This window comes from Anomalospiza imberbis, chromosome 10 (genome assembly GCF_031753505.1).
Source record: "Anomalospiza imberbis isolate Cuckoo-Finch-1a 21T00152 chromosome 10, ASM3175350v1, whole genome shotgun sequence".
Taxonomy (NCBI): Eukaryota; Metazoa; Chordata; class Aves; order Passeriformes; family Viduidae; genus Anomalospiza; species Anomalospiza imberbis.
The window spans coordinates 4376494-4402175 of NC_089690.1; the positions used below are offsets into that span (position 1 = coordinate 4376494).

General features: G+C 45.4%; 1 long non-coding RNA gene across 1 annotated transcript; it reads left to right on the forward strand.

The window, feature by feature from the left end:
- The first annotated feature begins 328 nt into the window (after window positions 1–328).
- LOC137479555 (uncharacterized) lies at window positions 329–738 on the forward strand. Its single transcript, XR_011002338.1, has 2 exons — window positions 329–390; window positions 564–738. It is a non-coding gene; the product is annotated as an uncharacterized lncRNA (long non-coding RNA).
- The last annotated feature ends 24944 nt before the right edge of the window (window positions 739–25682 follow it).

Genomic DNA, 25682 nt, shown 5'->3' on the forward strand with positions numbered 1-25682 from the left:
AGTGCACTGATTTGGGTTATGTTTCCAAAGGAAAAAACTATTTGAAATTAAGAGGGGGAAGCTGCAGCACCTTTCCTGTGCCATTTGAGTGTCCGTGTGTGCTGGCTGCCGTCCCTCCAGCAGCCTCTGTTAGACGAGCAGGGCTGAAGGCACAGCACATCACACTCCTGTCATTCAGTGAAGGTGGTTGGAGAGTGTCAGCTGTCTGTTAGGAACGACTGATATTTCATAGAAAAGCACTTCTGTCTGCAGGCACCAGGCTGCACAGGGACATCACAGAAAGCAGCCACTGGGCTGTAGTGATGGGAGCTGGTTACCCCTCCACCTGCTCGCTCTGCATGTCCAGTGGCTCATGTCCATGGCTCTGACAAGTGTTCTCTCTTTGACCTGGTCTGTAGCATCCCAAGCCATCTCCCAGAACAGCAGTAGCTCCCAGACATCCACTGCAAAGTTCAGCTGACAGTACCTCTGAGCAGAGACCCGGTGGAGCCCTGTAGAAGAACTGGTATTTTTAGAAACATTGCCAGGATGCTTGGCCTCTCTTTTTCCTCTTTTTGCATTAGATGGAACCTCAGTGAGTACTTATAGGGGTCAGAGTGATTGGAGGCACCCATGTAGGAGGATAAGAAGAAGGATTAATCTTGCTGTCTCATCTGATGACTAGTGCCATGATGAATACCAGCAGGAGGAAGGGCAGTCCTGTTATTAAAGCCCTGACTCGAGACTTATAAAACCTCACTGGAGTTTCTGGCTCTGCAGCAGAAGTCCTGGGTGAGTTTCAGAGTTCTCTGTATCCCAGTCATATGAAATTACCTTGGAAGTGCTGCCCAGACTCAGGGTCTGCATAGGCTGTAATTTCTTTTGGCGAGGGATTGTCTCTGCTTTCTTTATGGGACCTCAGTGGGGCAGTACAACTGGGGGAATTCACTTGCAACTAGCTGGACAGGTGAAAGAAAGTGCCTGGAGTGGTGAGCTGGGCCTGCCTCTCCCTGACCCCATCTTACCCTGATGCACAGGGACTGCAGCCCTGACCCTGCTGGGCAGGGGGTGAGCCCAGCACTCACAGTGCACCCTCTTCATTATTTAAATGACTTGTCTGAAGTGGGGCTGGCCATGGATTTAATTTATGCTGAAGGCAATGGAAAGGATTATTCTGGGGTTATTCTGCATTGCTAGGAGGTATCTTGGACAGGATGAAAGGAAACATTCACATGGATGTTTCTCATAAACCCATATCAGGTGCTTCCCTCTGCACCAGTGGTGCGTGGGCATAAACAGAAAAGGGTGAGATCCCAGCACAGCAAACCCTGGGAGTGCTTTGCCATTTGATGTTATCCAGCTAAAATCTCCCCCAGCCCCTTCCTTTCTTGCTCTGTGTCATCCATGCCAGGTTGAGCAGGGAAGATGGGTAATGCATCCATCAGACACATTCACTGTTCAGAGACACACGGGTGATGGAGCATTAAATAAATCCCTTTCAAATCCCCATGCAACCAAACAGTCCAAGCCTAGCTCCAGCATGAGCTGTGGCCTCTCCCCTGGCTGGAGGTTGTCACTGGTGCATGCAGAAGAAGCGATGCTCGTTGGTTGTGCCACCACCATCCCCAAAGGGGAACAGCAAAGGGGAACAGCAGCACAGACACAGGAAGAACTGTGTGATGGGGCTGGGGGCTGCGTGGGGTGGGGACACCTGTGGGGACACCCCACCTTCAGGAGCTGCAGTCCCCAGCGGGGCTGCCCTGGGGCTGCAGACGTGCCCCGGGGGGAGGCTGGGATAAAGCAGCTGCCAGAGAGAGGGGATTAAATGATTCAGTGTTTGGAGGCTGCTGCCTTATTTAAAGGACCACACACAATTGTTTTTTCTTATACAGGGAAGTCTGCTTTTAACAACCAAACCAGACAGAAGTCTTATTTTTGTTGCCTTCTCAGCTTCTTCATCTCATGGGTTAATATGAATGTTTTGGGCCACTGTGTAGCTGCTAAGTGGGACCCATCCATCCAGGTCTCACCATGTATGCTGTGATGATTCTGGATTAATCAAGTGACACTTGATCAGTTCCTGCTGCCCTGCAAGTGGGTTTAACTCATCTAGATTTTGATTAAAATCACAGGTTGAAGCTGATGGCAGAATTTGGTCTTAGTTGTCTGTTCTGAAAGTAGCAGACAAAGTAACTGCACAAAGATGATACCAGTGCAGGGACATTTAGTGGATCAGTTTGGAGAACACACACAGGCTGTGAGTCTGGATATAGAGTTGTCACAGGGCAACATCTCTGTGTTAGGCATGAGTGTGGCTCCCCTTGGATGGATGCTTCCCAGGAAAGCAGCATGTACTTGATGTCTTTCAGCCCCCAAAGCCTACCAGCCATGCTGGGGTTGATGGGATGTGCCACATGGAGCCTGCACTTGCTGCCACTGACTTGTCTGGTGGTTCAGTGCTCAGTTCAGAGTGGTGGGTCCTGGTGTTTGCCACCCATCATGTGCCCTGTAAAGAGGTGCCTCTGAAGCTGAGAGGATTGCTTGGCTTAGCTGGTTACTCATCTCAGTAAAACTGTGGTTCTAGCAGGAGCCATGCTGAGCTACTTTTAGGCAGAAACTCACTCTTATCAGTGAAGAGCTTGGAGACCTTATTCTTAATTTGCTGTAGGATTGGGTGCTGTAAATGGTTTTGTTATCAGTGTGGGAATGCTTTGAGGACAAGGCTTTGGCAAGGGGACACACAGCCTGGTCCATCTGCAGTGAGCAGGGGGCAGGGAAGACTTGTTGCCACAGGGCTGCTTCATAGAATCACAGAATCGTTTGGGTTGGAAAAGACCTTAAACACCTTCTCGTTCCAGCCCCCTGCCATGGGCAGGAACACCTTCCATCAGACCAGGTTGCTCTGAGCCCCATCCAGCTTGGCCTTGAACAATTCTAGGGAGCTCTGGGAGGCTGCTGAGGGCTGACTTGCTCTGCTGTGGTGCTCCACACACCAGACTGATTTTGATCTCAGTTTTCCCTTGCTGCCTCTCATGGCACCTACCTTGGACTCATTTCAGTTCCCCATCACCTGTACCTTGTTTTGGATGGCTGGGAGAGCCAGGCTCTGGGTGGGCAGTGCTGCATCAAGGGCTGGGGAACACCCATGAGCTGCTTGTCCCCAGTGTGACACACTATGGTGACAGGTCCAGCTTAGTCTCTGCTGGGCTGTCCACACACAGGAGAAGCTGTTTGTGGTGCCCTCAGTAACAGCAGTGTTACCCACAGTATTTGTTTTGGGTTCATACACAAAAGGTCGCTCACCACTGCTGAGAATGCCAGGTTAAATCAGCAGCCTGCAGAGTATTTTAGCATTTACTTGCCAAGTCTGACCCAGAGACTGAACTGTTTCTGCTTGGATAAAAAAAAAAAACAACATTTTTTTTCTGGGGAAGAAAAAAAGAGAGGTATGCGAATGCTTCCTGGGCATCATAGCTGGCTGTGTGATTTATCCATCTTGCTAATAATAATGGACAGGGCTTTGCCCATCCTCAGGTTTGATGAGAGGCTGCTGTTTCTGTGAGTGCATTTGCTTTGCATGCAAATAAGAGGGTTTATTGTCCTTTGTTTGTTTTTTACAAAAGTGCAGCTTTTTGCGTGTTCAGAATAACTGCTGCTGTCCCGGGAGCAGGCCCTGCAGGAAAGGGAAGGTCTAGAAACATCCCAGGGTTTGAAGCTCAGTAGCATCAGCTCTTCAGCAGGAGAGCACTGCACATCTGCTCTGAAACCAACAGCACTGCAGAACAAAGGAGGATGGTATTGACCTGATAGTTTGTTGTCAGTGACGTTTCTATTGATCCACTCTTCCCTGATGATTCCTTACTGCTAAAGCCAAAGGCCAGTGCTGGGAAGGGTCAGCGCTGAAAGGCAAAAGCCTTATCCAGATGTGCACCACAGTGCAGTTTGCCTCTGACTAAACACAGCTCCTCTGTTGAAGCTCAGCCAAGATATTTCAGCTGGGCCATTCCAGGTCTGTTCAACCTGATTTTGCATGTCAGCTGAAGGACAAGGAGCCAAAGCCTACACCTCTGAAGTCACTGTGGATTTAATATCGTAATGCAGCCTTGGCTGAGTGCTGCTCGGAAGAGCAGAGCAGCACGGATTGAATTACCTGCAGCATTTTAGTTGAAATCTCCTATTCAAGACCTGCAGGGGCTGGTGCAGCTCAGCTTTCTGGGGAGGTTGATAAGATCACGGCCTGGGCTAGCACAGTTTTAGGTTTTAGTTTGGTATTCATGATGTCACTATCAGCGATCAGGGTCCTGGCTGGATTACGAGCTGGATCTCAGTGTGTGGCTGCCCCATCCCCTGGCTTTGGTGCAATGCCTTGCCCTGTGTCAGGTCCCTGGCACAGGTCCCATGACCTGGACAACCATCCCTTCCTGACCTTTTGCTGATACACGGGGAGGTGCTGTCCACACCCCAAAGAAGCTTTAAAACCAATGCAAAAGAGGGAACGGGCGCCAGATGGCTTCTCTAGAAAACAAAGATGGGACTTTCAATAGTTTGTGTATCTTCTACTAACTTAAAATAGCTCCTTTCTGTTTGTTGAGGCAAACAAGACAAGACATTAATATGCACATCCCAGCAGTAAATAGGTTTCAAGCAAGCTTCTGTAGAGCTGGAGGAGGATATTAGGACAGTGTGTTTTTCATCACTGGCGTGCCAGCTAGCATGCAAAAGACTCATAGTGCGGGGAAAAGGACTGGAAAATTGAGGGGGAAGAAAAAGTTTTTTACAGAAAAACCCCTGTTGATCAATGCAAAGCAAATACTGTTTTCTTTTCTGGTTCCATGAGATTTGATGCTAAAAGTACGTGTTTTGTTGAATTGGTTCTGGAGTGGGCCAGGTACAGACATGATGTAGCTCTTGAAGTCAGGTGGTATTTACATAACTAAAAAGCTGCTTGCATTGACCCATTCTGCTGCTTTCTTTTTTTAAATTTATTGTCATTTTCCTGGCCTTTGATGTTGTGCATTTATAAAGACAGGCTTTTAGAAATTACATCTCATGGAAAAATCCACCGGGCTTTTCCACAAAGGAATTAATGGCTTTTTTGAAAAGATTTACCTAATGTGAGGTGATGTTTTCAGTCTCATGAAACCAGCAGTGAGCAGAGCTGGAAAGGAGAGCTGAAGCAGGAGTTGGTGCCATCTCTTCTGTGCAGGGCACAAGGGAAAATGAAATGGTTTGCTTTGTTTCATGCTTTTGGGCACAGTTCGGTTGATTTCAATAAAAAAACCAGGAGGAGTGAATGAACAATTTCTTAATGTATCCAGTCAGCAAAAGAGAAACAACCACATCAATTAGACAAACCAGATTAATGCTCAGGGTGTGTCCTCACTGCCCACATAAAGCATCGACAGCCCAGCTGCTGCTCAAATGCACCCTGAAAAACCCAGGCAGTGACTGATCTATATTTACCTTCTTGATTTATGAGAACAGAGGCCAGCAGGGACTCTGAAGCATATGATTCACTCATGTTTCTCCTGGTTTATACAACTCCTGGTTAGGAAAGGCTGCCTGTTGCAGTCAGGGAGGGGGCGAAGGAAAACCCCCTCCTTCCACCCCCACTCCAGCTCCTTGAGGGGGATGTGAACCCTCAGTGGTGCTCACCACCCAGGGCTGGAGATGGCATTTCCATCCTGGATCCACCGTTGTCTCATGGGGGTGTTGTGTTTGACTTGCTCTGTGAAAAACACAGCATTTGAGCCGCGTTGCGGTGACCTGCACGGAACCACGAGCCAGGGCTGCGGCTCACTGCCGTGCTGCAGGGCCGGGGGATGTGCCAGCTCCACGGCCCCCTGGGGACAGCAGGGACCCCAGGTGCCCCAGACATGCTGGGTGCTTGGCACGGTGGGCAAAGCTAAAGAGAGGTAGCTGTTAACCAAACAGCAGCATGAGGAAAGCAGCAAACAAACAGAGGAATCACAGAGCACTACAAAGGGAAGGAGGAGAAACCTCTGTGCAGAGTTCATCATTGTCATCTTTTCCATTCACAGCATCACAGCTAATTAAAAAATGATCATGCTTCAGTGTTTTCCCACCAGCCTAATAAAAAATGGTTTTAATCCCCATTTCTTATTGCCATTCTGTTTGTGCTGGCACTGGGCTGATGGGTGCAGCACTGAGAACAGGGAATAACCTCTGGGTCTTTTCCACCAGGAGGGATCAAGCTGAGGGACCAGGGACAAAGCTGCTCTGTGCTTCTTGGGAATGGTGACCAGTGGCTGCTGACCCAGAAGCTGCTCCTGTGTGGTGGCACTGGTCACCCCAGGGGACAGTGGGGACCTGCCTGCACAGGAACAGCCCCACAGCAGGAGGAGCAGGAGCACTGCTGGCAGAGGAAGGGACTAAATGCAGGATCTATGCTTTAAGGAGAAATTTAAATTGGTCTTCTGTTAACAACTTTATTGTGCTGATACAGCATTATTTCTCGTTTGAGATCTGAATGGAGACTTGGCCACAGATTTTAACATGACAGAATTTCCTGAGGTGCTTTTATTACACAAATAGGAATAAGAAAAGTTGTGCATAATGAAATTTTGCTGTAGGACAGCGCATATTGTAGCGTGAAACAGTTATTTAACCACCACCACCCCACATAATGTATGTATAAACAGGCTTCACCCAGCCTGAATTCCCAATTTCCTATTCACTGGGGAGCACGAGCTGCCTGATGCCCTGTGCCACACACAGTGCCTGACACCACCAGTTCCTTAAACACATCACAGGTGGACAGGCCTGCAGGCAATTTGTATCCTCTTGTGCCCACACCAAATCAGAAAGTCAGTTTATCCTGGGGCTTGTATGGAGTTTCTGGTGTTCAAGCATACGGGAGGGGACTCAGGAAGATATGGTTTCCATTCTTTCCAATGCCCACTCTGGAAACAGCAGTCCAGGAGTGAAATTTCCCTTTTCTTGCTGGCCGTTGGTGCTGTGCTTCAACAGAGCTGCTGTGGAGCACCACTGGCCACTGCTGGGTGACTTATCCCTTGTCTCTCTCCACCAGCTGTTCTTTGGAAAGGTGGAAAATGAAGAAGCGGCATTGGCTTTGACAATATGTCTGTTTTCCTCTTTATTTTTCTAAGCAAGAAACCCTAGTGATTTGTTGACACAGAACAAGTAACAGTTCATTTGCAACTCCCCAAATGAAGCTAAATTATTCTGAATAAATTAAACATTAAAACAGCATCGGAGCAAAACCTGTCTCCTGATGGAGTTTAGTCCTGCTTGGAAATGCAGATGTTGAGCCTAATGAGCTCCTCAAAAGTAACCAATGTCAGCCCCTTCCCACCCTCACGATTCCCTATCTGTAAGACTTATCCAAGCCTATCCTCTTTTTTTTTTTTTTTTTTAATTTCCATTTTTATTTCCATTCCTGGCTTTTCCATGACTTACAAGATATTATTTCCTGCTGGCAGTTGGATTGTCTGAGTATTCTGCAGCCAGAGCATGCTCACAAGTGGAATACCACCAGTGGGTCTCATCACAGAGCAGCACAGCAGCTCGGCCCTGGATTGATGAAAACAGAGGAGCACTTAAATCGAAGGGTCGTTTGACATTGTGCAGTTAAAGGAAACGTGCTCCTTTATCATAATTAATGATTCTTGAAGGCGGGGGGGAGCAGGGATGGGCAGCCCAGGGTGCTGCTGGCCGGGGAGAGGAGCGGGCAGGGGAACACATCACTGGCTCCTCTCTGCAAGAAAAGCAGTGGGTATCTGCGGGAAGGAAAGAAATGCTACACAACACTGACGCAGAAATCTAGAGCCATTTTAGCAATCCCTAAGGAAAATTGTGATTTTTGCCTCTGGTAGGAAGGATCACTGGGTAATACACAGCTGTCAGTGGGTACCAAATGGCCAAATCTGGCAGCAGAGACATGCTGGATTTGCCTGCTTGTTCTGCATTACTGGTGCCCTTCCCTGACTTCTCCCCCTGTTGAGGTTGTAATTTCTGTCAAAATGTAACTGCAGAGCTCTGCATTTTAATCCCATGTAATTACAGTCCTCGGGAACTCGGTCATCCCTGCATCAGCCATCCTCCCTGCCCCCCCTGCCCCGGCAGAAGCAGATTGAAGAGCTGTCACAGAAGGCGGCTGGAGGGGGGTCTTGTTCACCTCAGAGGCCTTTCTTGTCCCCCCTGCTGTCATTTTCAGAGCTCTGACTCGAGGTTCGCTGCCACAGGGACAACCTCCTCCCCATCATTCCCTGCCGGGGCAGGGAGGGACACGAGAGCCACCGCACCGCCACCTTCAAAGCAGCTGTGACTCAGCCTGGCGTCCGGGGGCTCTGTGCTTCGAGGGGGACGAGAGACGGGAGGCAGAGGCTGAGCTGGCAGGAGCGGCTGATGGCCTCGCAAGCCGGCTCAGCTGGGCTGATTCACGCTGCTGGAGGGTCCTAGGCACAGCCAGCGCACCCACCGCCCCCGGCTGCGCGGGGTAAACACCGTCGGTGCTGGGCAGCTGATCTGAGGCACACTGAGCAAGGCAACTGTGATGGAGATAAATGGGGAGGAAAAAAGAAAATAAAAAAAAGTCTTCCTGTTCCATTTAAAGATCTGGGGAAAAGTTTTCTGTTAATAGTTCTCAGTGTAATCCCACCGGGATGAATGGTGTCCTCCTTGTCCAGCAGTGTGGTAAGTGTGGGCTCGGGAGGGCTTGCAGCAAGCTTCTTCTTCTGTCCTTCAGTTCAAGATATCTTGCATTCGAGGAAGGAAATGCTATCTATAAAACTTATTTTCTTTATAAGGATTAAGGATGAGGATGGCAGTCAGAATGCAGAGAAAACCAAGTAAAAAATAATATTTCAGGCAGCTGTCTTGAGGAAGATTCCTACTTTTATTTATTTTATCAGTATGTCACTGTTGCTTTTCAATTCCTTCAATGTGTTTAGTCCATGCACTTCTCAATTTTCCTTGCTGTTTCAGCTGGGTTCTGTGTTTTCCTTCCCATCCTCTAAATCTCATCAGTTTGCTGCATCCCACGGATGATGCAGCTCAGAGTCAATAATCCTCTTCTAGAGAAATTGCTTCTGGCAGGCTGGAGACCCAACTGAACTAAAGACACCTACAGAGTGGTGTGTTTTCCTCACAGTACCTCCCTGTACAGGACATAGGGTGTGTCTCAGAAGGCAGCTCTCAGCTGAGCTATCACCTATTAAACATGCATTTTTGGTATTAATATAGAAGCAGAATTTCCTTTGCCTTTGTGTTGGGTTGGTTGTCAAATGTGCTGTTTGGTGCTGATGGGAAACAGTCTCAGTCCTGTTGCCCTCCTGAACCAAAAAACAAGAGATTCGTACATGAAGGAAGTGAAAGGACAGAGTAGAACCTTTGAAAAATATCAGCGTGGATACAACAGGTTGCAGTCATTGTGTAACACAGGATTCAAAACAGCTTCATATATATCTGCTACTAGTGGTAACTCTTGTCACCTATCTACCCCAAGAACTTCATAGATAAACTATGTTATTACAGAACAGACTGCAATTTGACCTACTTAAACCAAAATAGGTCAATTTGTCATCGTGATAAACATTCCTGTTTGGTTGTGTGGACAGCAGATGTGCACCAACCCAAACTTTTTCATAATAACAATACTAAAGATGGGAAAGAATGATTTAGAAAGGGTGAATTGTAGCTGTTACTCTGGTTTTGATTGATGAGTTTTGTGGTAGCCACAGAAGACCTTATAAAAGAATGTTGCAAGCACAACTGTTGGCTTTTTGAGGGAGGACACAAGTTTAAAATACATAGCAGAAAGTGAATAAAAACAAACCAAGAGTGGTCCTGCTGTAAAGTGTCCATTGCACACCAGAGAGAGCCCATGGCAAATGCAGCACTTTGCTGGCAGAACGCTCTTATTGGGTCTGGAAATTCTTGTCCAAAGCTCAGAAAAATCAAGCAGCCTCTCTTGAGTTCCTTGACCTTGGGATTAGGCAGGATGTAAAATGAGGAGGACATGGACAGAGATAATGTGTTTTGAAAAAGTTATTCAAATTATGTTAAAATACGCGATTTAAAATATTAGTTCTGGCAGAGAGATTGCTGGAGTTTTGGTCAAGGGGAACAAATATTCAAGAAATTAAAAAGTCAGGAGCTGGCTCTGTAACAATTGCTTTGTAAGCAAATGTTGGCTTTTGTGGTCGGTGTGAAATGTGCTGGGGAAGGGATCCAGCTCAGCAGCATTCCCAGGGTAGATATTGCCATCATCAAATCCATCTGAAGGAATGCCTCAAGTTTGCTCTCTCGTTGGCACTCAGGAACCTCACAAAGATTTATCAACTATTTTCTTTAGTGATGGGGGTTTTACTAGAAGAGAGCTTTGGTTCACTTGTATTTTAAAATTCAAAGTCATGTCTAGTCCAAGAAGTGCATTTTTTTTTTTTGCTTTTTTTTAAATGCTGGAAATACACATCCACTTGATGTTTTCAGGGCAAAGTCTAGAGTATATAGTAATATTTCTTATTTCTTTTGTTCTTTATCTGGTAAATCTGCAGTGCTATTATCCACTATTGCTTTGTCTCCATAGGAAAAAGGAGACTATAGACTACAAGAAGAAGTTGGTGAAATGATTTTTGGGCATGTAAACTCATGACTTGGATCTGGGTGCATGTTTTCCACTGCCTCATGGGAGGCTGATCCATGGAAATCATGTGATTCAGATGGATTAAACTTCTGCCAAACATTGGGCAGAAACGAAGGAAAGAGAAGCAATAAGTACAGATTGGAATGAAAATAAAAAACCCTCTGGGTTTGGGGTTGTTTATTTAATTATCACATTGATTGATGAATCTGATAAAGTGGCATTTTGACATCTGTGCTTGCTTTTCCCTCAGACTGAAAATATCTGTTCCCTGCCTGCAGCTGCCAGGGAGTTCCAGGCCTTTTCCAGTAGCCAAAGAAATCAGAGCTTTCATGCCATCAGCATGAGCCAGGAACAAGTGTTTGGCCAAAACTTTGCTCTGGGGATGGCACAACACTTCTGATTTCTGAACCTGACCACAGACCTTCATTCGAGTCTGTGCCACCATCACATAGTGACCCACCTTCATGATGAACTTTTTACTTAGGGAGATTTGGAGATGGACTCAGGAATGCTTGGGATACTGATACACTGAGGTCCTCTGGTCCTCAAAACAGCTACAAGAAAAGCAAATTAGACATTAAAGGTTTTACTTCTCTTTTCAAATTATTGGAATGGAATTGGAGTGGGAGGCATTAGTCTTACACTGCTGATGAACATTGAATTTGATTAGTCCCTGCTCTGTTTTTTTTTTTTTTTTTCTTTGCTCAGAAAATGACTATTTCTCTTGCAGAAACAATTTATTTGCAGTGTGTGATAGCAGAGCAGTGGGATGTGTTCTGTCCCCATTTTCAGATTTTGTATTATGGAGAACAACTGCGTTGGTTTTTCTTGTCCGGATATTTAATCTTCACCTTCCCCTTTGATTTTTGCCACCTGAACATTTCTCATTTCTGTGTTTTTCAACTGAATATTTCTCATTTTACACAGGCAGATAGTGATAGGACATGGGGGAATGGTTTCAAACTAAAAGAGGAGAGATGGAGATTAAATGTTAGGGAGAAATTCCTTATTCAGAGGGTGGTGAGGCCCTGGCAGAGGTTGCCCAGAGAAGCTGGGGAGACACTGGCATTTCCCAGTCTGCACAGCCTGCTGTGAATCCTCAGATGGATTTACCCTGTTCCTTCCCAAAAGGTCAAGGCAAGACAAAGCCAGCTTGGTAAGACTCTGCTCTGTTTAACTGTGGGAAGATGTGAAGGAGAAGAGCTCGTCCATCACTGCTCTCAAGAGCAAAATGTAATGATACAGAATTTCTTCTGGAGCTATTGCTAAGCTGAGGACCCCATCACTCACCCACAGTCTCTCCCTGCAGTTATTTTTCTTCTATTGAGTGCACAAAAAAAAAAAAAAAATTCTTTCTTGTCTACTGCAATTGCTTTACTTCCCATCCCTGTTCAGCCCCGTGTCAATGAATCCCTCAGGCTGTCAGGGCTGTGCTGAGAGTCCTCTCTCGCAGGTAAAGGGGCCCTGCTGGGTAGCACTGGAGATGAGTCTCATCTATAACCACAGGTTTGGAACAGGAGGGCTGGGTGATGCTTTTCCAGGATGACTTTGAGTAAAATGTCCATGTGCTTCTCACAATCTTCATGGGAGTAACTAAATGCAGAAGCACTGTAGGGCAGTGGAAACCAAGAAATGTTCATGGAGTGGCTGGAAGCAAGACTGGGGGTTTGCAGATGGGAAACTATCAGTGACATCTGAGTGCTGGAAAGCAGCACAGGACTGGCAGATGGCATTTCACAGAACACTTTGCTGTCCTATTCACTCTCTTTGCAGTCTACTGGACTCTGCTCAGAGACACCTTTGGGGCATGGACTTAATATTCTGAAATAATAAGACAAATTTAGTTATAGTAGTAGTGTTAGAAACAGCCAATTCTTTCTTTTTGAGCTGTTAGGATGGAATATTTGACTGCCTTGCTGTTTTCCCTTGGAGTTATGGTTTTGTTTTGTTTTGTTTGTTTGTTTTTTTTTCCTGACAGTGCAGTAATTTACTTTCTTTATTTTTCTTTCCCTATTTTACATTGTAAAAGACCTGACTGATGTCAATTCAGAATATCCCAGGCCTTGCAAGCTCTGCTGATGCCTGGGAGGACCAGCCTGCACCAGCCCCTGGCCCACCTGGTGCACACACAAAACTGTTGTTGAGTGCTTGTGACAACACCATGCTGCGCTGTGCTAGGAGTGTTCTGGAGGTTGGTAAAGTGACTCTGAGATTCTGTGAGAGGAATGAAGAACTCTAAAGCACTTAAAATAGGTAAAGGAGGAGAGAATGAACCTTTTCCTCATAACTAACAACCTCGGCATGGGGTCAGGAATTATTACTCATGGTTCGCCCAGCCCACTCTTCTATTAATGTCTTTTCTTTTTTTTTTTTTCCTTTAAGTTTGAAAAGAGCTGGGTGTAGATGAGATTCTCATTTTAATGCTGAGGTTGCAGCACACGCTGTGTGATCCTGTGGTGGTGTCTGGGGGCGAGGGATTGAACTGCTTCTCTTCATGCCACGGAGCTGCCTTTGCTGCTGGGAGGGTGGGAAAACAGCACGTCAGCTTTGGTAAACTGGGGCATTGGGTCCCTCGTTATCCCAGACTACCATGGATGTTTCCCTGCCTCCATCGTTTGTGCTGCTGGCCTCCTTTTACCTTTTCCTTTGTCAGCCTTCCCAGGCCCCGTGGGATGTGCAGCGCAGTGCCGTGCGCAGGGCACATCCCACGGGCTGTGTGGGAGGGCGGTGAGCACATGTGAAGCCATGGATGAGCATTCAGTGCATCTGCACATCATTTCCAACTTCTCTGCTCTGGCTGCTGCGGTGTTTCCAGGTTAAATATCTTTGGGAACCGGGAAACAGCTCAGTATCCAAGAAAAATCCAATTGACTGTACAATAGCCTGGAAATTGTTCTTTGATCAAGTAGCACTTTCGTATCACCATAAACAGTGTAGGAACACAAACTAGGTTACAAGATGGCTTTTTTCCCCGCATTGTTCCATGTAATTTGATAGCCTTTCCTTGGGTACGCAAGTGCTTCCAGCCTCTCCCTGAACATGAAACACAGATGGTGCAGCACTGCCTGTATTGCACAGACAATGAAAGGTATTTAACTTTTTTTTTTTAATGCATTTCAAGCAATAGAGAAGAAAAAACATCCTCAGAGTTTGAAACATCCTTTAGCCTAAGGCTTGGCCTGAAGAAGGGAAGGACTGGACAGAGGGGATGAGCACCAGAGGAACAGTACTAAATGGAGGTTACAGTGCAAAACATAGCTCAGGTTCCATGTTTAGGGTTTCCCTTGGCTTTTTTCTGAGACCTCTGGAGAAAGCAGACACTGGAGCAAGCAGCAAAACCTTTCAAATAATTTACTTAAATGAAGAGTGCTCCCTCGAAGAGGACGGTGGTGCCCTTGAGGGAGGGTGACTCCTGAGCCACAAGCCCTAAGCTGGTGGTGAGCCCAAGCGTCCCCCTGGCTCTGGCTTTGGCTGTCCTTGCCCTCCCTTCAGAGCAGGTTCTCTCTGTTCAGACTCCAACATAAATTTCCATTGCAGTATAAGCCATATTAAGGAAATTGAGTATGGCATTAGTCATTCCCTAGGCAAGAGCCCTGCCTGAGGAGGAGGAAAGAAGCAGAGTAAGGCATCACACCACAGTTTCTGTGCAGTGCCAAGGCAGCCAAAGCCCAGACCTCCCTTGCTGCTGCTCAGGGGCAGCAATATGTTCAGTACTGAGCATATTTCACAACATTGGTCTGTCAAGAGTGTCAATTCATCCTGTTCTCTTCATAATTCTTCTCACTCTTTTCTATGAGGGATTAAGTGGAGAAATACAGTAACGCAGTGGATTGTACAAGGATTATCCAGGTTTTCCTATCAGCTGTATCAGGAAGGCATTTTAACTGGCAAACTGCAAGTTCAAGCTTCTAAGATTAACCCAAAGAGTGTCATGTTTTGCTAAGTTCAGGAGCCTTGGCTCAGGTTTTACATTTGGATTCACTGATAGTTTCTGTGATAAAAGACTGTGCAAACCCAGCAACAAGTGCTGACCCAAGCTGGAGTTTGAGGCTACATTTGTGCTCATGTTCAAGGACTCTGGGGTCTCATTTCCTGGTGCAGGAGGTCAGTCCTTGATGCCATTCAGTTTGTAGAGCTGTCCATGGCACTTCCCAGGCATGGTGCAGATGGGATCATGGTGCATCAGGATGGGTCAATGCTCCCCACAGGAAATTTTCACAAAACTTTTTATTCTGCAGATTGGAAGAGTTAAGCATTATGGACAGAGATCATCCTGTGCCAGCTGGCCAATATCTGAGAGAATGCTCCCAAACCTATTTAATTTATTAGCAGAGAGGTAGCCTGATAGAATTGATGGTTTTATTTCTGGGACTGAAGCTTCTTCCAAGATTTGGTCATTTGAAGGTGATGAATATTTGCCTCAATAAAGGCTTCTGGATTTGACCCAAAGTAAATTAGATCAGATGGGTCAAAAAGCCAAGAAAAAAAAAAGCTCAGAGGGCCCCATACAAACCATAAATTGTGTGTGAAGAGTTATGAAGGCAACTTCATTATTGTCCTGTTCTTTTGGTGTTCCAGGGAATTCTTTAGGCACATACCATGGGAATAAAGGAAATATTTTTGTCAACAGAGAATCCTCAGATAGTCTCGAAAGGGCAACTCTTCTAATAAATTTGTTGAGGGTATGTTCTGCCTTGTGCAGAAACTGCTGACTGTTATGTACAGTGCTTAAACTTGATTACTTCATGTCTTGCAACTCTAATCACCTCTGAGTGTTAACGTATGCAAATTAGGGAAAGGATTAAAATTATTCTTGGAAGTAAAATGTGTTCTTTCTGATGAAGCATAAAATTAGTTGTCTCTTGGGGAAGGCCCATTTGAACTGTTGTTTACAGGGGTTTCTTTTAAAATTGGGGCATTCATTGCTTCGGTCCAGATTTAATTTAAAAAATAAAGGAAAATATTTGTCATAAGTTCAGGACCACAGTGTGGTGTAATGTTTGCTGACAGTGATGTGGCTTGCTGCAAGATAACACCAAGTTATCCCGGGGTTTCCTTTCCACTGTTGCTTAACTTATAATGGATGACTCTTTCCAGGTAGGGAATTTAGGGAAGATGAGGAACTGTATGATTTGAAAAACTGAGTATAAACAAGACAGCTGCTGTCCAGGCAGTCTAGAGGAAAGCAGGAACACACACAAACCAGGGGAATGAGAAGCAGGATCACAGGAACAGACTGGCTGTGCCCAAGGGAAAAGCCAAGGCAGAGTAAGAAATCATTGTTTTAACCCCCCTGCCTCTGTTGTGTTTGTGTGGATAAATGAGTCAGGCTTTGGATGGAAGAGATTGTATGTTGTCAGTCTGTTTTCTGAAATTAGAAAATCCATAGGGAAGAGTCAGAGCCAGATCCTTAGGAAGATGCCTGTTTCATTTCATTCAAATTACCTTCACATTAGATTTTACCAGCTGGGCTATGACCACAACAATCAATTGAAAGCTGAGTCACAGGTACTTGAATCACTCCATGAGTCATGTCTAATCCAAGATATTTCTGTGAAGATCCCCGGGGTTCCTGAACAGATGTCTGGGGCAGGTGAGGTACATTGTCCTCGTGAAGTGCTTCCATCCCTCGCTGGCTGTGGAGGACCTGGATGAGACCTCAGACCAGGCAGGAACCCTTCAGGCAGCCACATCTTGTCATGTTATGATGTGAAGCCACCCTGAAGCTGGTGGACTTGGCAGTGTTAGATTTATGGCTGGACTCTGTGATCCTAGAATTCCAGCTTAGGGGATTCTATGGGTCTACATCACTCTTTGCCCAAGCAGAGACGAATCTGGTGACAGGGCTGGGACCAACCCTTGGAGAAAACTGTACTGAAGTCCAGAGACCACCTAGGCAGTGGTAAAGCACTGCTGAAGGACCACCAGAGTACAGGCCCCTGCCCTTCCAAATTCTCTGACAATGGCACATTTTACAGCTGCTTTTTTCAGTAAGTTCCCAGCTGATCATACTTGTGATCTACAACAGCTCTGTTAATTCCTGCTCTTGTATCTGTGCCATGGCTCAGCGGGCAGTGATTAGGTGTAGCCTGGCAAGAGTGTGTGCCAGCAGCATTAGTGGCTGCTGCTTGGCTACAACAGGGAATGGAGAGTGCTCACAATGGGGTTTGAAAATCTATACTAAAATTTAATATCTAGAAAATAAGTGGTTTGCAATTTTAATCCAAAGAAGTCCAAGCAGGTAATGTTTGTGCTGTAAAGATTGGTAAGGCTGAGCCCTCAGGTAGGTGAATGCTTTAGGGACAGCTAGAAAAGATTCAGAGCTCAGAGGCTGGTTAATTTACCATCCAGAGCAGAGACCATCACCTCTGTGAGTGGGTCTGTGAGCATCCTGCACTCAGACTGTAGGATGTGTCATCTTATCTTTATGATAACTTTAGGCTGGAGCTCCTGGGCATTTTTGTAACCCTGCTGTAAGAGAGTGAAAAGTTGTGAGAGCCTCCTCAGAGGATTTATGGATGACCCTCAGGTCTTAGGGCAGTGAGGAACTGAACGTGTTTGGCATCTTCATCATCCTCCAAAAGCAGCATCATGTCCCTTTGTGTTCATTTATAAATCTTTCCTGAGTTCAGGTGGTCATCTGAGCCCATGGGCTGCCACATGAGCCATTTGCTTTGGTGCTTGATTTGTTCTGCAGCTCTCAGGAATAGGTGATTCACCACAAAGAGTTCAGTCAGTGCAAACCCAAGGAGCTGCTGAGCAGCCCACTGGGTTACTCTGCAGTGTTGGCATCATTAATTCTCCATGGTAGCACCAAAATCTGCTCCAAATAACCCCAAATCAACATTTTTCCCAGATGGGTGAAGGGTGTTGGCTGGGCTTACGGCTTTGCTTTATGAGCACTGTCCTGTCTTCCAGCTCTTTGTGTTTTTTTAATCAAGTTAACCAGATTATTCAAAGATGGGAGGAGACTTGCTAGGCGTTACAGTGTTGCTTTAATTTCCTTCTGTGTAATCACTTCTGTACTCATTTTCCATTAAAAATTATTTCCATTTCATCTTCCTGAAAACAAATATATCTTTTTGAAGTCATGCCAGGACAATTAAAAGAACACTGCAAGGCCACAACGATGTCACATATGGGCTTCATGAGCCATTTGCAATGGAAATATCTGAGACAGCATTAGATTGGATTTCCAGGGACTAAACTGGATTTCCAGGGGCTAAACTGCACTTCCAGGGCCTGATGTAGTTCCAGCTACAAGTTACTCTCTTCTGCCTGTCATCAGAGCAGTCAGGTTTTAATTGAAGTTTTGTGTCATGCAAAGCTGGACATGGTGTGTAACGCCAAATAATGGAACTTAGCTCTTCTTTTGTGACTCAAGAAAAAAATTCCTAGTTATTATGTCTGGCAAAGGAGCTTGAAATGTGATTCATTTTGGTGTGTCTGTGTGGATTGTGGGGACTGCAAATCTCACTTCTGAGAGGGTGAGCTGCTCTGTTCATCCCCATGAGAAACTGTTACGAGACTCAGAGAAAATGATGAGGACACACTTATCTGCATTTAAATGACTTTTTGCTTTCATCCACCTCTGGTCTGTGCAGAGGTGGCTGCTGGGAGGAGTTGAGGCTTCCCAAGGGTTAGACAACATGCACTAAATTCCTGCTGAAGCTCGCAAAGTAGGCATGAAGAAGGCTGGAAGTCTGAACTGCCTCTGCTGTTAAAATTGAAGATGCCTCCTACATGGAGTGATTTAAGTCCTCACTCCTCCAGACTTCAGCTGTGGAGTAAATAAGTGGTGTAGTTCAGCACACAGGGAAGAACAACATTGAATTTAATATTCCCAATACTTTCAAACAAGAAAACTTTCCACAGCAGTCGCCCATATTGTACATTAATTAGAAACAAAGATCTTTAAATACACCGATGACACATTTAATTCAAGAGGGAGTTTCTGCAGTTCAGTTTACTGGAAGCCATGCTAATATACTGTGGTAATATACTGTGGTGTGGGCTGTAGTTGCACAGTGAAGCAGCTTGAGATTCAGCTTTCTGGATGACCTGTCTTCACTGTTACTGATGTGCAGGTTCTTCCAATCCTCTAACCCAAAGTGCTTTCACTGGCTGGAGTCAAACACCTGCTTCCAACCTCCCAGTATTTATCTGATGGCCACAGCATCAGAAGAAGCAACTCCTCTGTGCAAAATACCCTTCATCTCCCAAAGAAAGGCTGGTTTGTTTTGTTTGTTTGGTTTTTTTTTTTTGTTTTGGTTTGGTTTGTTTTTTTTTTTTTTTTCCAGATCTGACATTCCCTGCTCTCTTCTTTTTTTTTGCTCCAACTCTAGTGGTAGAGATCCCAGAGCTGCTCCAATCCCCATCGCCTTACAGGAGACATTGAACCCTGTCTCTGCCTTCACCTGCAGCAGACTGGGGCATCTAGGAGCATCACAAGTACAAAGATGGGAGAGAGCCCCTAGAAGTGCTAAAGGGTTGCCTCTTTAGCAAAACCCAAAATGCAAACCTTTTGGAGAACGATGGAAATGATTAGATGCATTGGTTTTGATCCTTGAGCTCTTTTAGCTGGAGCTCAAATTTTGCAGCTTTGGGAAGAATGAGTTTTGCACAGTCTCCAATAAGCTGGAGGTCTGACACCTTGCAAGGCAGAGGTGGAAAATGGCATCTCCAGCTGCAACCACCTGGGAAACAGGTGACCACCTTCAAATCCACCCCTCAGCATCATTCAGCCCAGGACACCAGGGTTAAAGGTCCTATGCATCCAAAGCATTGTGTCTTCTCTTGAAAACTGACTCCAGAAAATAAACCAGGCCATTCATCCCAACCTTCTGGCACTGTCTCCAAATGCAAATACCAGGTTGCACAGCCTGCTCTTCTCAGCATTGCATGCTCCAAACTGGGAGGCTTTTTGTGTGCAATGCCTCCTGCAGCTGGCATGGCCCCATTTTGTACTAGACAAACACTGACAGCTTTATTTCTTGTTTGTTCGGTCCCAAAGATCCTCAACATCCTGGTTTGAATTGAGTATTGTGGTTCCTCACTAGCAGAAATGTAAATAACAAAGAATTTTCACGTATTTTAATTACCTGAAGGCGTCTGTTTTAATCTGGTAAATCCTCTTATGTGATAAAAGTAATGTTGCTATGGGAACCCTATCTAACAGGAAAGGTAGCACCAGTCTGCCTGTAAATAATTAGGAAACTGATGCAGTAAAGTGATTTTTCGGTCACTTAGCACAGAACTGGCTTCACAGTGAAAGTTTAGACCTGTGTTTTGGGTTTATATGTGTGAGTGAAAGAGGCAAAGATTTAACTGGGAGGATCCCATTCAGGCATCTTGGAAGGGTCATCAAACGTTTTTTTCTCACATATATTCACCAAAATACAGCCCACCCCCACCAGCAGTGCATTTGCATACTGTGACACTCTCATCCGTGTTTATTAAGTGTTTTAACTCACTAATGTGTGAAGTCCTCTCTGGAGCGAGACACTCCCTGAAATAATCCCTCAAAGGCCAATTCTACCCAAGAAATTACTGTTGCCCGAGAGCAGAACCAGCTCTGGGGGTCCCCTCTGCAGTGGTTGGTGGGGCACCAGCTCCTGCTGTGGTTTTGGCTGGAATGGGCAGGGGAAGGTGTAGGAGTTGGGCATGGTCCTGTTTGTCTTTAAATCACCAAATCTCTGCTTTGTGCAAAGCCTCCAAGGACAGCAGTGCTGCCCACATGGATGAGTGGTGGTTCCCTAGGGCAGGACAAGACTCCTCTGTCTCCATTGTCCCATCCCAGGGTTACCATTTGTGCCAGAGCTGTGCTGTGAAAGGGTTTATTCATTTACCAAGAGGATGTGCTGATAAGAGTCCTGTGATAACAGGCAATAAAGCAATAATGGTAATACGGTTCAATATATTAGAAAAATTTTCATGCTATGAAATCCTTTTCTCTTAGATTAAAAGGAATTGACTAATAGGATATCTCTCATTTTACTTTGTGTAAGTACATAAAATTCAGTATATTCTTGTGCCTCGAGGCCACTATTGAGAAAGAAGCTCACATTATAAATTTGGAACAGATACTGAGTTACTCTAAAGTCTGGGGTGAAAAGAAAAAGGGGAAATATGAAATCTACCATTCATTAAATACTTCTATATTGATTAAATTAATTACACACCAAAGAGAACTCATCGTTTGCCACATAAAGGTAGGGTGATCAGTGAAAAACTTGTAGACTTTTTTTTCACAAACTGAAGAACTCAGAACATCAATCTACTCCTCATCCACAGATTATTGTGCAGGGGTGGGTGACATTTGTGTCTCATTGCATATCAGTAGTATGGTTTCCATGGATAATGCTTTCATGAGAAACTGTAAATTTTTGTCAGGTAAATATTTTTTGTCTGCAAAAAAAAAAAAACGTTTGTAGAGGCAACTTCAATATATATGCTGCATAAATACACTGATTTTGCAAGTTATGATTATTTCAGTCAACACTGACAATGTGCTGACATAATTTGAATAGAATGATTTCTTTTAACAGAAGGAAAAGTTTGTTGTAGTTGAATAGGAAGGCTTGAACATATTAAAAATTTCTGACTTCCGGGAATGTGACATTCAGAGATTTTTTTAAAGACTTCCTCATAGGAGCACCATGTGGGCCAGTCTTAGGATAAGGTGATCTCATGGATTTTATCCAGCCTCACCAATTAGAAGAACATTTGGTAATAAGTTGGCTCTCAGAAATCATAATCAGGTTCAAGGAAAACAATCCCACCAGCCCAGCCATTTCAGACTGAGCCTGCCTCATTGCAAGAACATCAAGGACAATTAGCTGCTATTTGGGTTGTGCAGGTGGTCCCCAAATGTCATTGTCTGGGACAGTGATTTGGGGAAAAGGGGTGGGAGAGGAGAGGCAGCAACACTGGGAGGATCTGGGCATAAAAATATTGAAAGCCATGTTTTGTACTGCAGTAATAGGTTAAATTAAAGTCGTGTTCCTGACATAGCTCCTGCCAGCTAGATATGAATCATTAGTACAAAACCAATTTCCTAATTATCCTTCCATTGCAGGGTAATGCAATGAGTTTTGTACAGCTGTAATTTTACCCTGGTTTATTTCCATGTCCTCTATTTTCCCTAGAGACGTGCTCTGTTCTCCTCTGAGGTTATTTCTGACGTGATCTTTGGCAGCAGGAAAGGTGGTGGTGGATGGATGAATTCATCCATCGTCAGCTGCTCTCCCAGATTCCCAGGGAATTTTTGCTGGGAATGTATAAACTTGTACAGGTGTTGGATGGTCTCTTAAATAGTTTGTTTTAATGGTTGAATTGATCCTCATGGCAGATGATGGGAATATTTTTGTTGCTGTATCATCTATTGGTATTTTTAGGTGGTTTCTATAAAACAGGTGTAAAAAACACTGCAGGGACCACGTTATGAGGAGGTTCCTGAAAACCCTCTGTTACTAGACATTTCTGTCACTTCCTGTAGATATCTGAGAGGTGAATGAGTGGAATCTGTGAAAAAAAGCTGAAGCAGAGGAGAGTTGAAGGAGGAAGTTTTGTCATCCCTCACCTTCTGAGGGTGTGGATGTTGCTGTCCTGCACAGGGCTTCATCAGTTGGGTTCAAAAACTCAATCTCTGTGTAGAAACGGGGGGGAAAACCTCAAACTTGAGTGGTGTGGCATCATCAGCGGGTCTGTCTGTGAGAACTGCAACCACACTGCTAGCAGACAACCTGGCCCTTGGTCCAGGGAGGGGAAGAAACCATTGCCACCATCCCCGGAGGGGAGGGATGGGAGAGTCCCCAGCTCCACTTAGTGGGCAAAGCACAAACAACATGTAACAGCCCGGCGACCACAGCTGAACAGTGTTTAATCCCTCCAGCTAAGCCATGAGTAGGAAAAGGCTTTCTTTGTCCTTGGAAGACCATCCTGAAGCCCTGGGCTCCTAGAGGAGGACCCACAGGAAGAGTCTGGGCTTCTCTCGGAGGGATGCGCTGCATTGAGCTGCGGCTCGGGCAGATATTATTTGTTAGCCATGGTCAGATGTTCTAACTGTTGCTATCCAAAGCTCCTGTGAAATGTACCCACAAGGAGCACCAGGAAACATCTTCTGAAGGGAAGGCAGCAAGGATCAGCCTGCACAGCAGTGCCTCCTCTCAAGGGGCAGGAAGGAGCTTTGTTGGTAGCTTTGGCTCTTCAGGCTGCGGGGGAGGCTGCATAGGGATTTCCAGAGGGGTCATCAGAACCAGGGGAAAAGAAAAACCAGGATTTTAGTGCAACCATCCTTTCTGCTGATACCTGCAAAACAGCTCAGTAGCTCTGTTGCTGGTTTAAGGGCAATTCATTAAAACATTTCCATTGGTTAGACGCTGCCCAAATCACTTCCTTCTCTAGTGCTTCTGCTTTTGGCATTTCATCAAAAAAAGCCTTTTTAGGTTATATCGTTAATTAAAAGCACCCCCCAGCCTGGCTGCAGCTCTCCCTGAAATGCTCCTCAAGCAACAGCACTTCATGTGCTATTAGCTACCTCCTGACCCCATCCTCTCCTGGTGGCCAGGTCTACTTAAGATGACAAATTAACACAAGTCATATAAATGCAGCACATTTTCAGGGGCCAGTTGCCATTGCACATTGTCCTGTGTTCCACAGGGATTTTGGGGGTGTTTCCTATTCTCCCACAGGGATCTTTTTATGAAATAATCCCTTGAATCAGAAATAAAGACTCCTAGTCCCAGCTTTTCATGGTTACTTGCTAACAGGATGGCTCTCATGTCATACAAAGTTGCATCTAAACGAGTGTCCTCTTCCTCCATGTCAGGATCTGTCATACATTGAAGGGGCAGGGAACTAAAAGTGCTTTTAGCATCTGATTTCTTTTTTTCCTTATTTATTTTTATAAAAAAGAGTTGCAGGGAATCAGGAAAAATGGGAATGGTCCCCTGTGCATTTGGAAAGGATGCAAAGAGAGGATAATGCTTAGTGGGTTGGCACTTTACTGTAGATATCCAACCTTTATATATGGATGTATTTTTTTTTTAATTTTTATTGCTTCTTGTGAAGTTCAGGTTAAAGGCATTTCCAATCCACCACTGTTTACAAAAGTTGCTGGATTTTTTTCCCCCATCCCCTCTGTATCTCTGCTGCTCTGCTTCCCTCACCCTGAGAAGCTGATGAGCACTAAGGTAGCTGCACAGCAGATATTGGATCCTCAGTATAATTTTCAGCAGTTAATTAGCAGCTCTGCTTCTCACTAAAAAAAAAAAAAAATGGAAAGCTTTAATTAGAATCACAAAAGGACCTGAAAAACTAGTTGGCAAGTAGCCCCTCTGTGCCTGGGTAGGTGAGGGACTTGAATTGAAGTGTGGCTGTGCTTGTAACCTCTGCCGTGCTCAGAGAAAACAATTTCATTAGAGAAAAACAAGAGAAGGAGATGGAAGAGGTTCTTATTCACCATCTGAAGTGTGTCTTCTCTACTCGGTGCCCCACACTGGCTTGAAATGTAGTTTTATATGTCATTATTCTGCACCCACTGTCAGGAAGCAGCTGATGCTGCTGTTGCTTAGCTTTTTTCCCATGGGATTTAGCTCTTTGCCCTCTTCATCCACCTTTGCTCATTTCAGTGTCTCTAGAAACACAGGCAGATTCCAGGTTCCCTTTTCAATGGCGTGGCTGAGCAGTGCCTGCTTTGAACTCCAGCAGTGAAACACACAACTCTCATGTGCTGATGGGTCCCAGTTAAATGCAAAAGCTGGATGGTGTTGAGAGGGGATGGATATACAATCAGAAGGGTTTGGCTTGGCAGGAACCTTAAAGAACATCTCATTCTACCCTCTGCCATGGGCAGGGACACCTTCAACTAGACCAGGTTGCTCAGAGCCCCACCCAGCCTGGTCTTGAACACTCTCAGGAATGGGCTGTCCATGGGGAGTCTTAACAGCTGCATTATCAGTCTTAAGTTCTGTGCTGATGCCAATATCTAATGTAGAAAGGGTTCTTTTGAGACTGGAAAATATGTATTGGCTTGGCAGTCTAGGCAGTGTGCTACAGCTTACAGTTAAAATGAGTTACTACGCTGTTGTATGATTTAATCAGTTAATGAATATAACATTTTTGGATAATGTTGTTGCTATTATTTTGAGACTCTCTAAGATACTCTTTGCTTGCATTAAATGCTTTCCTGACCTTAAACTGGCTGAGCCCTCTCAAGCCTGAGGCAATGAGAAGGGTGAAACACAGGTCTGGGTGTTTCACTGCCTAAACCAGGGGCATGTGGGGGTGCAGGGTCAGTGTTTGGAGTCTTCACAGACAGGAAATGCTGTGATCCTGAAATACCTTCTGTGCTCAAAGTTTGTTTTGTGGTCTTCATCCTGCTGGAATTTACTTAATTTGCAAAAATTTAAAATAAATTCATCAGGGTAAGGCATTTTCACTACATTATTTTCTGCCAGAGAGGAGATGAGGATGAAAAGAAGAAACACCCTTGCCTTGAAAGGGGCAGGGAACCCCATCCAAAAGGTGTGGGATGAAGGGAGTGGGATCCCTGGTGCTCCCTGACCCACTCCAGCCTCCCAGGCTGGGCTCTGCTGCTGCCCCCACATTCCCCCCATGCTGGAGGGAAATTTGCTTTCCCTTTGGCTGTTTGGGTGGCTGCTTCAGGCTGCAGAGCCCATTTAGCTGCTGCACATCTGCCAGTGCTCTGCCTGGGAGAGACGTTATTCCACTAAGCTGCAGATCTGAGACACTGCAGGAATATTTCTGTACTAAAAGATGCGTTGTCCCAGGATGCCCCTGGCGGCAGGGGACCCAGGCCCACCACGCATATTTGTGTCCTGCCCTAATTACCTTCCAGCCCAGCTTCTGCAGCCATGCACCGACGGCAAAGCTCCTTATTTTGGAAAGCAGAGTGGAGCTGCAGGGCAGGGAACGACCCCAGCAGCAGCAGCAGCAGCGTGAAAGCTCTTCCGTCTCTCTCCAAAATTGTAACCTATTTTTCGACCAGTCATTGAGAGGATTACAATTTTATTTGCTGAAATAACCACAAACTGCAGCTACTCACCAAATGGCT